The sequence below is a fragment of the Schistocerca cancellata genome, chromosome 8 (genome assembly GCF_023864275.1).
Source record: "Schistocerca cancellata isolate TAMUIC-IGC-003103 chromosome 8, iqSchCanc2.1, whole genome shotgun sequence".
Lineage (NCBI taxonomy): Eukaryota > Metazoa > Arthropoda > Insecta > Orthoptera > Acrididae > Schistocerca > Schistocerca cancellata.
In genome coordinates, this window is record NC_064633.1 from 404988895 (window position 1) to 405001839 (window position 12945).

A 12945-nucleotide genomic window follows, 5' to 3' on the forward strand; every position below is an offset into this window, starting at 1 on the left:
TCATCAGTCGCCTAGAACTTAGAACTACTTAAACCTAGCTAACCTAAAGACATCACACACATCCATGCCCGAGGCAGGATTCGAACCTGCGACCGTAGCGGTCGCTCGGCTCCAGACTGTAGCGCCTAGAACAGCACGGCCACTCAGGCCGGCGTTTGGAACGTTAAAGATGCCACTCGTGGAAGGCATTTAGAGGACGATGAGAAGATGATTCACACACTGAATCACTGGCTCCGCCACTAGGACAACGATTGGTACCGAAAGGGGATACACGCCCTTGTTTCGCACTGGGAGGAAGGCCAAATAACGGGATGGAGATTACTTTTAAACATAAGGTGAACACATAAAACACATCATTGTTTCTTGTGCTTAATTATCATTATGTTCAGTCCGTAGCTCGTGGTCTAGTGGCTAGCGTTCCTGCCTCTGGATCACAGGGTCCTGGGTTTGATTCCCCAACGGATTCGGGATTTCCTTTGCCAGGGGACTTGGTGTTTGTGTTGTCTTCATCATCATCATCAGTCGCGGGCTTGGATTCTGTAAAAACTGGAAAGCGTAAAAATTGGGACTTAATAGGCGTGCTGATGGCCGCACAGTTGAGCGCCCCATATACGAAGCATCATCAACATCATTATGTTTAGTAAAGAATTGTGGAAGAAAAAAATTTGGTGGGCAACCGTCGTACTTCCTCCCTCAGTGATGCCATAATATTTACCACAGTTACTACACTCGATGTAATATACACTACAGCGGCCAAATTTTTCATGTTCAGGGCTTAACGTTTTACTCGAATTTGTAGGGTGTTGTTAACTTGAAAACAGTATCTGACCTTATATATTTAGAAACATTTCTCTATTGTCTGGAATATAATGAAGTGAAATTCCATGGGGATGGTTTTCATTGTTTTTCTTTGTTACTTCTGTTTCCTGGCAGAGTGTGCGTTGGCCTACTATTGGTTTTGGGTTTCTTTGGGCTACTGTACGGACTCAAAACGTCATTTACAAAACAAACACTGGCTATTGCAATCAGCTTTACAATATCGAGTTCTTCACGTATTTCATTGCAGTTCGAAGATAAGCGAAACAGCCGATATAACACTGAGGTTATGACGGCTTTGTTATATAGTGGTGCATGGCATGAACTGGCACTGATGACAATAACTGTGAAACTGCAAATGAATGTCTGTTGTCAGATTTCTTAAAACTAGCCTCAGGGTAACAGATGGAGTTTTCTTCTCCTACTTTCGTAGTAAGAATTTATTTTGGATGCATGCTTCCTATTGCTTGGGCAAATACGTTTATCTCATTGGTGTCACCCTCTAACAGTAATGAAATGCCGCCGACGTAACGTTTATTGTCAACAGATTTATCTTGTAGTTGTGAAAACTTGGGAAAAAATTTACGTCTAAATCATTCACAAAAGATCTGCTGAAGTGACAGCCAGACTGTTGCCCATCCCAGGACCATCTTTAAATAATATATTTTGCCTATCAAGGTGAAAAATTTGTAAACTAAACAAACTCTAAAAATTAAATTAGTTCTGTACATTTTGCAGTGGTAATCTCATTATGGGTTACCAGACTACGTCTGATAATTGCAATAGTTTCTTTCATTGTGACATTAAGATAGAGAGATTTTGCGTCAAGGAGTGTTAGTTTTGCATTATTTGATATAAGTGTGTCCTTGATTACATTTGCTACTTCGGAACTATTTTAACTCAAAATAGATACTAAACGTGTAAACAGTCTTAAGTTCATTGTTAAGAATATTGTTAAGTTCATAGCATGATGATGGCATCTTGTTCACAATAGAGCGAATAGGAATCCTATGTTTGTGAATCTTAACTTGACATCTAAGTTGATGAAATTTAGCGTTTATAATTTTTAGGGATTTATTTTCACATTCATTAATAAGAAGTGGGGAGCAGTCTACCTTATTATGCATAACAGTCTGTTACCTTTCAGTTGGGTCTCTATGAACTGTTATATCATTTTCTGCAAGGAATCCGTTTGGCTTACTAAGACAGTCATCTTCATATAAAACCCCAGTTGTATTCGCCGTATCTGCTGGAATGACGATTGCTTTCTCTTTATTGGGATTTTTTTTTAAATTCGACTCTCATGATCAACAACCTTACAAAAGCTATTTTGACTGCATAGGGCTTTGTTTACTTTAAAGTCTGTGTCCGTAATTTCGAGTTCTGTCACCTTAGCTGCTTCACAAGCTGTTTTAGTCTCAACTATTACTCTCTTAATATATTCCTTACTAACATCTGAGATGATATTATCTTGTAAACCTTTATTCAGCAAAGTATTTTCATCATTATTCAATTCAAAGTTTGTTATTTTCGCTACCTTGTCATTAAAGCGATGTTGTCCAATCCCAGTCTTCTTTTTACAGTATTTACTTTCTGAGGTTTGAGCAATGTAGTAATGTTTTGTTATACCTCTCTTTTATTTTTTTCAGCGTTATTTCTGACCTTATTCTTGACACTATTATCTGAAACTGAGTATTAGAAATTTCGTTACTTAGCTGCAAAAGTAGTTCGAAAATTTCTCTGTTTAACTAGTCTGAGCCCTAATTCAGTAGCTCTAGCTCTTGTCTTTGATAAGGCAAGGGCTGAATGCTGTTAAATTTTCCCTTTCGCATTCTTTCGAGAGATATCTGTTTCAATGTACTGCTTATTGGACTTAAAATTCATTATCTCGGTGTTAATTTGCTTCTTCGGCTTACAAAGCCTTTTAACCCAGTCGTAAGCCAGACATAGTGCTAGCTTCCCAAGCGGATTAAAATAGTGATCCAGCAAGTGTGGAATGAATCTCGTTTATTTCGCCAATGACCACCAGATGTTTCGTCCTTGGACTACCGGGATGTGTCAGCAGTGACTGTCTTGAGACATGCAGCAAGAAATGGGAAAATAAATACAACTGTTTAACAGATTACACCTTAAAAGAAATAAGTACGTCATAACGAAATTTTATTACTCTCATGAATGTGGAAACATGAGCTTTAAATACGATAAGGCATACCTGCATTATAACGTGTCCTGATGTAACAAAACCATAATAACATTGTCACAAAATGTATACATAATCAGGTTAGCATCCTGACAGCTATTTAAACTGTGATGTAAACTAGGCCACAGTGCCGACCGACTCATACTGCCAATAGCACTACTGTCCATAACAAATTGCAGCACACCTGCCACAATATTTGTTTCTGGCATGGGATCTTTATATGCCGCTACTTCAGTTTACACATATTCGTCAATTGTTAAATTGTACAGAACGCAATAAGTGAAGAGGCCATAGTGGGCTTGCCAAATGTATACGCTGTTTCAGAGAAAAAATGTAGTAATGAAATACACGAATAATATTAGAAATAAAAATGTTAAAAAGAAATGGTTAAGTGATAATATGTGATTCTGAGACGATCTTATGATGATTTTAGATAGAAACAATAACATACACGAGCACAAGCTTATGGAGCTAATGCAACAATATAGAGTATATAGAGTTGAGAGAATAACCAGCGAAAGAATCGAAAAAATGCAAATTAAAGTCTAAAGTAAATAATCAGCCACATCTGTTGGCGCTGCCACCAAAATGCAGCTCAGGGGAGAAGTCATAGGAACCTAACCGCCAGAGAGCCTCGCGTTCCTTGTGACACGCCGATCCAAGAAATCTATGACAAATGATTGTAACAGTTATTCAATAAGTCTATGTGGTTAATGAAATGTATTTCATAAAAAGAGAAGAGATAAACAAACGAGAGAGTAAAACATTTGCACTATGCCCATCAATTGGCGCTACGATTGCAGTGCCTTGACAAAACGGTGACAAAGGACGACAATAATATTTTGTGGTGAAATATGCAAGATATCTATTTGTTACAGCGCTGCGTCATGCGTTCAGGTGGTATTGTTAAAAAGAACTGCCCCGCAAACAGGGCATTGTTCTTTGGTATAGATAATTTAGAGACACTGATAATAATCGCTATTAACAGAAAAGAAATACGCCAGATGCTACCGTGGAGATGGTGAGTTAAAGCTACGTGCACCGTCCAGAAAAATCAACGGTCTCCGCAAGCAACAAGCTTGGAATATTGTAGCCAACGGTGAAGATGATTTACTTCTATATACGGTGATTACATTTGAAACCGTTCCCTCTGTAGCCTGTCCAGCAATTAGAACCAGAAAATGTACGACGGCTTCCTTAATTTTGCGTCACAGTGGAGGTAGCACTTGAGGATCAACATTTCGCCTCCAAGCTGACATTCAGCGACGAAGCAACCTTCCATTTACCTGAAAAGTATACTCGGCACAAGCCGAGAGTGTGGGACATTAGACATACCTATGATATTGTGGAGGATGAACTAGATTCGTCGAAGATTAAAGTTCTCTGTACAGCGTCTCGGATGAAGTTGTATAGGATGTTTTCGTGCTGTGAGAAAACTGTGATGGGTACCCCTTAAGCTGATAGGTTATACTTGTGCTTGTTGTTGGTGTTGACTGCTTTTCCACAATTTAATCTTCCAACGAGTCAGGTCACCACCTTATTGGAGCATCGATGTTCGTCGCTACCTAAACGACGAACTTCCGCAACTCTACAACTGGGCGTAGTGGCGAAGAAGATGTGGCTCTATTCTTTTGGCTCCCAAACTCACCTAACCTCACTCTTTATCAGATGCTTCTTTGGGGGTACATTATACACTGTTTAATTATATCCATATTTCGCTGCTTGAAACGTGACTGTAATGAATACACTGGAGGTATGAATTGAAAACGCCTTCAGTCGCAACTTTTCGTGTTTTATTAAGTACACGATGCATTTCGGGCCCTGTGGGTCCATCGTCAGGTATAATTTGTCTTAATAGATGTTTTATTTTTTCTCTTGAATGGGGTGAAATGAATATTCTTGTCACGAAACAGTTTGATGTGAGGTTATGAATTTCGTAAGTCAAACGCGAAAATACGTACGAAATAGTGGAAAAATGAATCGTGTAAACCTACCACATAATCCAGGAGCCGCGTTATTAACGTTTTAGCAACAGCAAACATTCTTTTTCTCAATCGCTTTGTTACACTTCACCTCATTCAAGAATCACATTTGCATACACATTTTTATAAATATTTCACAGATGTTTTTATACACGGCTTAGCCAAAGATTAATGTATTCGTAGTGCTAAAGATTCAATTATTAAGCAATTGACATACGCAGAAAATAACTTTACAATAGTTCTTTAACATTACTGAAATAACTGTGGCTTGCGAAATCTGTTTGTTCAGTTAACATAGATTCTGTTTTTTTTTTTTTTTTGTGCAGGTGTGGGGCGGTGGGTATAATTATGGTTTTTAGTACACGTAGTTAGTTACAGTTTGTAGTTCACCGTCTTTCTCACGATAGCCTGGCGACTATTTTTGTGGTCATCCTGAAACTGATGGGGAACTTACTGACCATAGTTCCCAGTCTGCACGTCCACATTCTTGTCCAGCCCACTGAAAGAAATGTTTCTATTCACTTTCTGCTTAGCGGGATCGGGACTATGACTATAAATGAAGGTATAGAGTTCAAGTTCATACATATATTTATTAAAGAATCTCTCGTACAACACTTTGAAAATCACTACGTTCGATTGACAGTAAATCTTTCTCTCCTAAACAGCACTGTTATCAGTTCAGAGGCTACCTCTAAGGTACGTTCCTACCAAACGGTCTTTCGTGCTGACTAATAATACTCAAATAATTGTTCTAAATAAATGCTGGCCACAAAAGTGGAAATATAGTCACCACTTGCCATCCTGAATGGTAATTATCGCGGACGGCACATTAACAGTTACCTTAGCGAAATCTAAGCCATCCAAGACGGTGTACAGTCCTCGCGAGTTCACTATCAGTTAGTACAGAAAATACGAGTTTGGTCACAGTCCGTCTCTGACGTCATCGGGGCAGAGCGCAATTCGACGTTTAACAGACTCGGATATTACAGTGGCTGAGTGCAAAGTGAACCTTACTGCTGCCTCTCGGGCTGTATTTACGTATACATGTGCCGCAGCGGACGGCCAAGGGAACATCTGCTGACATCTGCCTTAAGCACACGGCAGTAGTCCCCGATCGATCGCTTACTCAGACATATAATCTTAAATGACAAAGTCATGAATTAATTTGGAATCTTCTTAATTTTCACATGCATTCTGGTAAACTGATTGAAATCACAGAAGAAATTTCAGCTTGATTCGATAAAAACTTTGCCTTCTAGAATTTTTATAGTGAAATTAACGGTAGATCGTTACCTCTGAACTATAACTTTAAGAGACCTTGTATCGGTTGTTATTAATACTATGATTCAAAAATTTGTTATCTCTCTATTACTTAGTAGGTTTTATGATATACTGTAACCAAAATTTACTGTCATTAAAATTATAGGCACTTAATCTACTACAAATAGTATATTTTAGTTACAAATTTGATTTTAGTTAAATTACTCAAAAACTATAAGAGGTAGCTTAACGTGGTCTCTTAATTATTATTTTTAGGTTGACCTGAAGCATCATAGAGATTTTTACACATCCAAGTATAGTATTTAGCGCCTTCAATTTTCTTAAAAAATGGATGCTAACTATAGTTTTTATTCCATTATTTTGAAACTTTCACCACTCATTTATGGCCTCCATAGGCACTTTATAACCAACTTCTTGCTTTCTAGCTTTAATATATAATGCCATTTATTTTTTCCTATAACTATATTTTATTGTAAACTACTGATTTAACTACTTTAAGACTTGACATTAAAAACGTTATTACATTAAAGTTATTGTTGTTGTGGTCTGCAGTCCTGAGACTGGTTTGATGCAGCTCTCCATGCTACTGTATCCTGTGCAACCTTCTTCATCTCCCAATACCTACTGACACCTACATTCTTCTGAACCTGTTTAATGTATTCATCTCTTGGACTCCCTCTACGATTTTTACCCTCCACGCTGCCCTCCAATACTAAATTGGAGATCCCTTGATGCCTCAGAACATGTCCTACCAACCGATCCCTTCTTCTAGTCAAGTTGTCCCACAAACTTCTCTTCTCCCCAATTCTATTCAATACCTCCTCATTAGTTATATGATCTAACCATCTAATCTTTAGCATTCTTCTGTAGCGCCACATTTCGAAAGCTTCTATTCTCGTCTTGTCCAGACTAACTATCGTCCATGTTTCACTTCCATACATGGCTACGCTCTATACAAATACTTTCAGAAACGACTTCCTGCCACTTAAATCTATACCCGACGTTAACAAATTTCCCTTCTTCAGAAACGCTTTTCTTGCCACTGCCAGTCTACAGTTTATATCCTCCCTACTTCGACCATCATCAGTTATTTTGCTCCCCAAATAGCAAAACTCGTTTAATACTTTAAGCGTCTCTTTTCCAAATCAAATTTCCTCAGCATCACCTGACTTAATTCGACTACATTCCATTATCCTCGTTTTGCTTTTGTTGATGTTCATCTTAAACCCTACTTTCATGACACTGTCCATTCCGTTCAACTGCTCTTCCAAGTCCTTTGCTGTCTCTGACAGAATTACAATGTCATCGGCGAACCTCAGAGTTTTTATTTCTTCTCCATGGATTTTAATACCTACTCCAAAATTTTCTTTTGTTTACTTCACTGCTTGCTCAATATACAGATTGAATAACATCGGGGATAGGCTACCACCCTGTCTCACTCCCTTTCCAACCACTGCTTCCCTTTCATACCCCTCGACTATTATAACTGCCATCTGGTTTCTGCAAAAATTGTAAATAGCCTTCCGCTCCCTGTACTTTACCCCTGCTACCTTCCGAATTTGAAAGACTGTATTCCAGTTAACATTGTCAAAAGCTTTGTCTAAGTCTACAAATGCTAGAAACGTAGGTTTGCCTTTCCTTAATCTAGCTTCTAAGATAAGTCGTAGGGTCAGTATTGCCTCACGTGTTACAATATTACTACGGAATCCAAACTGATCTTCCCCGAGATCAGCTTCTACCAGTTTTTCCATTCGTCTGTAGAGAATACGCGTTAGTATGTTGCATCCGCGACTTATTAAACTTATTGTTCGGTAATTTTCACATCTGTCCGCACCTGCTTTCTTTGGGATCGGAATTATTATTTTCTTCTTGAAGTCTGAGTGTGTTTCGCCTGTCTCATACATCTTGCTCACCAGATGGTAGAGTTTTGTCAGGACTAGCTCTCCCAAGGCCGTCAGTAGTTCTAATGGAATGTTGTCTACTCCCGGGGCCTTGTTTCGACTCAGGTCTTTCAGTGCTCTGTCAAACTCTTCACGCAGTATCGTATGACCCATTTCGTCTTCATCTACATCCTCTTCCATTTCCATAATATTGTCCTCAAGTACATCGTCATTGCATAGACCCTATATATCCTCCTTCCAACTTTCTGCTTTCCCTTCTTTGCTTAGAACTGGGCTTCTGTCAGAGCTCTTGATATTCATAAAATTGGTTATCATTTCTCCAAAGTTCTCTTTAATTTTCCTGTAGCCACCACAACATTACATTTGTCCTCTAGCCATCCCTGCTTAGCCATTTTGCTCTTCCTGTCGATCTTGTTTTTGAGATGTTTGTTTTCCTTTTAGCCCGCTTCATTTGCTGCATTTTTGTAGTTTATCCTTTCATCAATTAAGTTCAGTCTTTCTTCTGTTACCCAAGGATTTCTACTAGCCCTCGTCTTTTTACCTACTAGGTCCTCTGCTGCTTTCACTACTTCATCTCTCAAAGCTCCCCATTCTTCTTCTACTGTATTTCTTTCCCCCATTCCTCTCAATTGTTCCCTTATGCTCTCCCTGAAACTCTGTACAACCTCTGGTTCTTTCAGTTTATCCAGGTCCCATCTCCTTAAATTCCCACCTTTTTGCAGTTTCTTCAGTTTTAATCTACAGTTCATAACCAATAGATTGTGATCAGAGTCCACATCTGCCCCTGGAAATGTCTTACAATTTAATACATGGTTCCTAATTCTCTCTCTTACCAATATGTAAACTATCGGAAACCTGTCAGTATCTCCAGGCTACTTCCATGTATAGAACTTTCTTTTATGATTCTTGAACCAAGTGTTAGCTATGATTAAGTTGTGCTCTGTGCAAAATTCTGTCAGGCGTCTTCCTCTTTCATTTCTTAGCCCCAATCCATATTTACCTACTACGTATCCTTCTCTCCCTTTTCCTACTACCGAATTCCATTCACCCACGACTATTAAATTTTCGTCTCCCTTCACTATCTGAATAATATCTTTTATTTCATCATACATTCTTCAATTTCTCCATTATCTGCAGAGCTAGTTGGCATATAAACTAGTACTACTGTAGTAGGCGTGAGCTTCGTGTCTATCTTGGCCACAATAATGTGTTCACTATGCTGTTTGTAGTAGCTTACCCGCACTCCTATTTTTTTATTGATTATTAAACCAACTCCTGTATTACCCCTATTTGTTTTTGTATTTATAACCCTGTATTCACCTGACTAAAAGTTTTGTTCCTGCTGCCACCGAACTTCACTAATTCCCACTATAACTTTAACCTATCCATTTTCCTTTTTAAATTTTCTAACCTACCTGCCCGATTAAGGGATCTGAGATTCCACGCTCCGATCCGTAGAACGCGTTTTCTTTCTCCTGATAACGACGTCCTCTTGAGTAGTCCCCGCCCGGAGATCTGAATGGGGGACTATTTTACCTCCGGAATATTTTACCCAAGGGGATGCCATCATCATTCAATTGTACAGTAAAGCTGCATGCCCTCGAGAAAACTTACGGCCGTAGTTTCCCATTGTTTTCAGCCGTTCGCAGTACCAGCACAGCAAGACCGGTTTGGATAGTGTTACAAGGCCAGATCAGTCAATCATCCAGACTGTTTCCCCTGCAACTACTGAAAAGGCTGCTGCCCCTCTTCAGGAACCACACGTTTCTACATCTACATCTACATCTACATCCATACTCCGCAAGCCACCTGACGGTGTGTGGCGGAGGGTACCTTCAGTACCTCTATCGATTCCCCTTCTATTCCAGTCTCGTATTGTTCGTGGAAAAAAGGATTGTCGGTATGCCTCTGTGTGGGCTCTAATCTCTCTGATTTTATCCTCATGGTCTCTTCGCGAGATATACGTAGGAGGGAGCAATACACTGCTTGACTCCTCGGTGAAGGTATGTTCTCGAAACTTTGACAAAAGCCCGTACCGAGCTACTGAGCGTCTCTCCTGCAGAGTCTTCCACTGGAGTTTATCTATCATCTCCGTAACGCTTTCGCGATTACTAAATGATCCTGTAACGAAGCGCGCTGCTCTCCGTTGGATCTTCTCTATGTCTTGTATCAACCCTATCTGGTACGGATCCCACACTGCTGAGCAGTATTCAAGCAGTGGGCGAACAAGCGTACTGTAACCTACTTCCTTTGTTTTCGGATTGCATTTCCTTAGGATTCATCCAATGAATCTCAGTCTGGCATCTGCTTTACCGACAATCAACATTATATGATCATTCCATTTTAAATCACTCCTAATGCGTACTCCCAGATAATTTATGGTATTAACTGCTTCCAGTTGCTGACCTGCTATTTTGTAGCTAAATGATAAAGGATCTATCTTTCTGTGTATTCGCAGCACATTACACTTGTCTACATTGAGATTCAGTTGCCATTCCCTGCACCATGCGTCAATTCGCTGCAGATCCTCCTGCATTTCAGTACAATTTTCCATTGTTACAACCTATCGATACACTACAGCATCATCTGCAAAAAGCCTCAGTGAACTTCCGATGTCATCCACCAGGTCATTTATGTATATTGTGAATAGCAACGGTCCTATGACACTCCCCTGCGGCACACCTGAAATTTCTCTTACTTCGGAAGACTTCTCTCCATTGAGAATAACATGTTGCGTCCTGTTATCTAGGAACTCCTCAATCCAATCACACAATTGGTCTGATAGTCCATATGCTCTTACTTTGTTCATTGAACGACTGTGGGGAACTGTATCGAACGCCTTTCGGAAGTCAAGAAACACGGCATCTACCTGTGAACCCGTGTCTATGGCCCTCTGAGTCTCGTGGACGAATAGCGCAAGCTGGGTTTCACATGACCGTCTTTTTCGAAACCCATGTGATTCCTACATAGTAGATTTCTAGTCTCCAAAAAAGTCATTATACTCGAACACAATACGTGTTCCAAAATTCTACAACTGATCGACGTTAGAGAGCCTCTCAACAGATACCCCTCCGTTGTGGTTGCACCTACGGTATGGCTATCTGTAGCGCTGAGGCACGCAAGCCTCCCCACAAACGGCAAGGTCTATGGTTCTTGGGGGGAGGGGGGGGGGTACATTAAAGTATTTGTCGACGAAGTTCGAATATGAAATTTTGACTTTTAATTTTATACTTAATTATGGTGTAATAATTGTGCGCTACGCGTTAAAGGTGACGTGGCGCTACTAGCAGTGAACTGGGGTAAGTCCCGGCACACTCGCTCGGCTCTGTATTTCACTAACGATACAGCGCTTGTTTCGATTCAGAGCTATATCTCCCAATCTAGGGTCTTACCATTGGCTTCATTATACTACCAAATTGTTTCCAAGACTCTTCCGCTGCCACTACTTGAATCTTTCACCACTTCGCTGGGATAGTGGAACATTAGATTAATCAATTGCCGGTAGCACTACAACTCAAAATCATCGATCTTTATTTTCTGCATTGCTTGTGGTAGTGGTCTTTAATCCGGAGGCTAGTTCCACGCATCTCTACACGCTAGGCTGTCTTGTGCACACTTCACCTAAGAATAACTACAACAACCTAGATCCATTAGAACCTGCTAACGGTATTCATCTTTTGGTCGCCCTCTCCATCCCCAAAATTCCCTCCTACACTAAACTGATGACTCGTTTAAGTCTCAGAATATGTCCTTCCTTTTTCACAAGTTGTGCCAGAAATTTATTATCTCCCCAGTTCCATTCAGCACCTTCTAATTCGTTACGAGCTACCCATCTTATCTTCAGCATTCTTTTGTACCAGTTCTTTATTTTAATGAAGTAATGAAAGTGCTGATGGCATGGGATCTATGGTTGGTACCACATTTCTGAATTTCCAGAAGGTTTTTTTTTTTTACTCTCCTCACAAGCAGCCTATAATAAAATTGAGTGCCCCAGTTGTGCGACTGATTTTGTGAGTTCACGTCTCCAAGGTCACAGTATATAATACTTGACGGAAATTCATCGAGTGATTGAGAACTGATATCTGCCGTTCCCCAGGAAAGTGTTGTTGGAGAAAATCTCAGCATAACGCCGTTATTTCCTGTCGAGTAAAGTCATATGAGTATCAAAACCGTTTGCAAAATGCTTTGAACAAGATATCAGTATGCTGCGAAAAGTGACTATTGGCACTGAATAATGAAGTGCTTGAGGAGAGTCGCACAAGAACTAAAAGCAATCCTTTAAATTTCGCTTACACCGTAAATCACACAAATCTAAAGGTTGTCAGTTCAACTGAATACCTAGGTATAAAAATTAAAAATAACTTAAAGTGGGAAGATACCGTAGGCTTTGTTGTTGAATAAGGCGAAACATATACTGAGTCAATTTGCAGAATATTTAGTTGCTACAACAAATCCACCAAGTACTGTCTACACTACCCTCAGCCTTATTAGATAGGATACACAGAGGACATCAAAAAGTACGAAGAAGGGCAGCTCGCTTTTTATCATCATTAAACAGTGGAGAGAATTACACGAATATGGCATGCAAGTTGGGGTGACAATCAACAAAGCAAAGGCGTTTTGTGTATCTTCATGTTTCTACGACGCATTGACAGATCCATAAAAATTTGAGCGTGCAGTCACGTAAACTGCACTTCTTCTTCTAATGTTTCGACTGTGTACCGTTCCACCTTCTTCAGAGTGAGCAGAAACACTGACGTTGCAG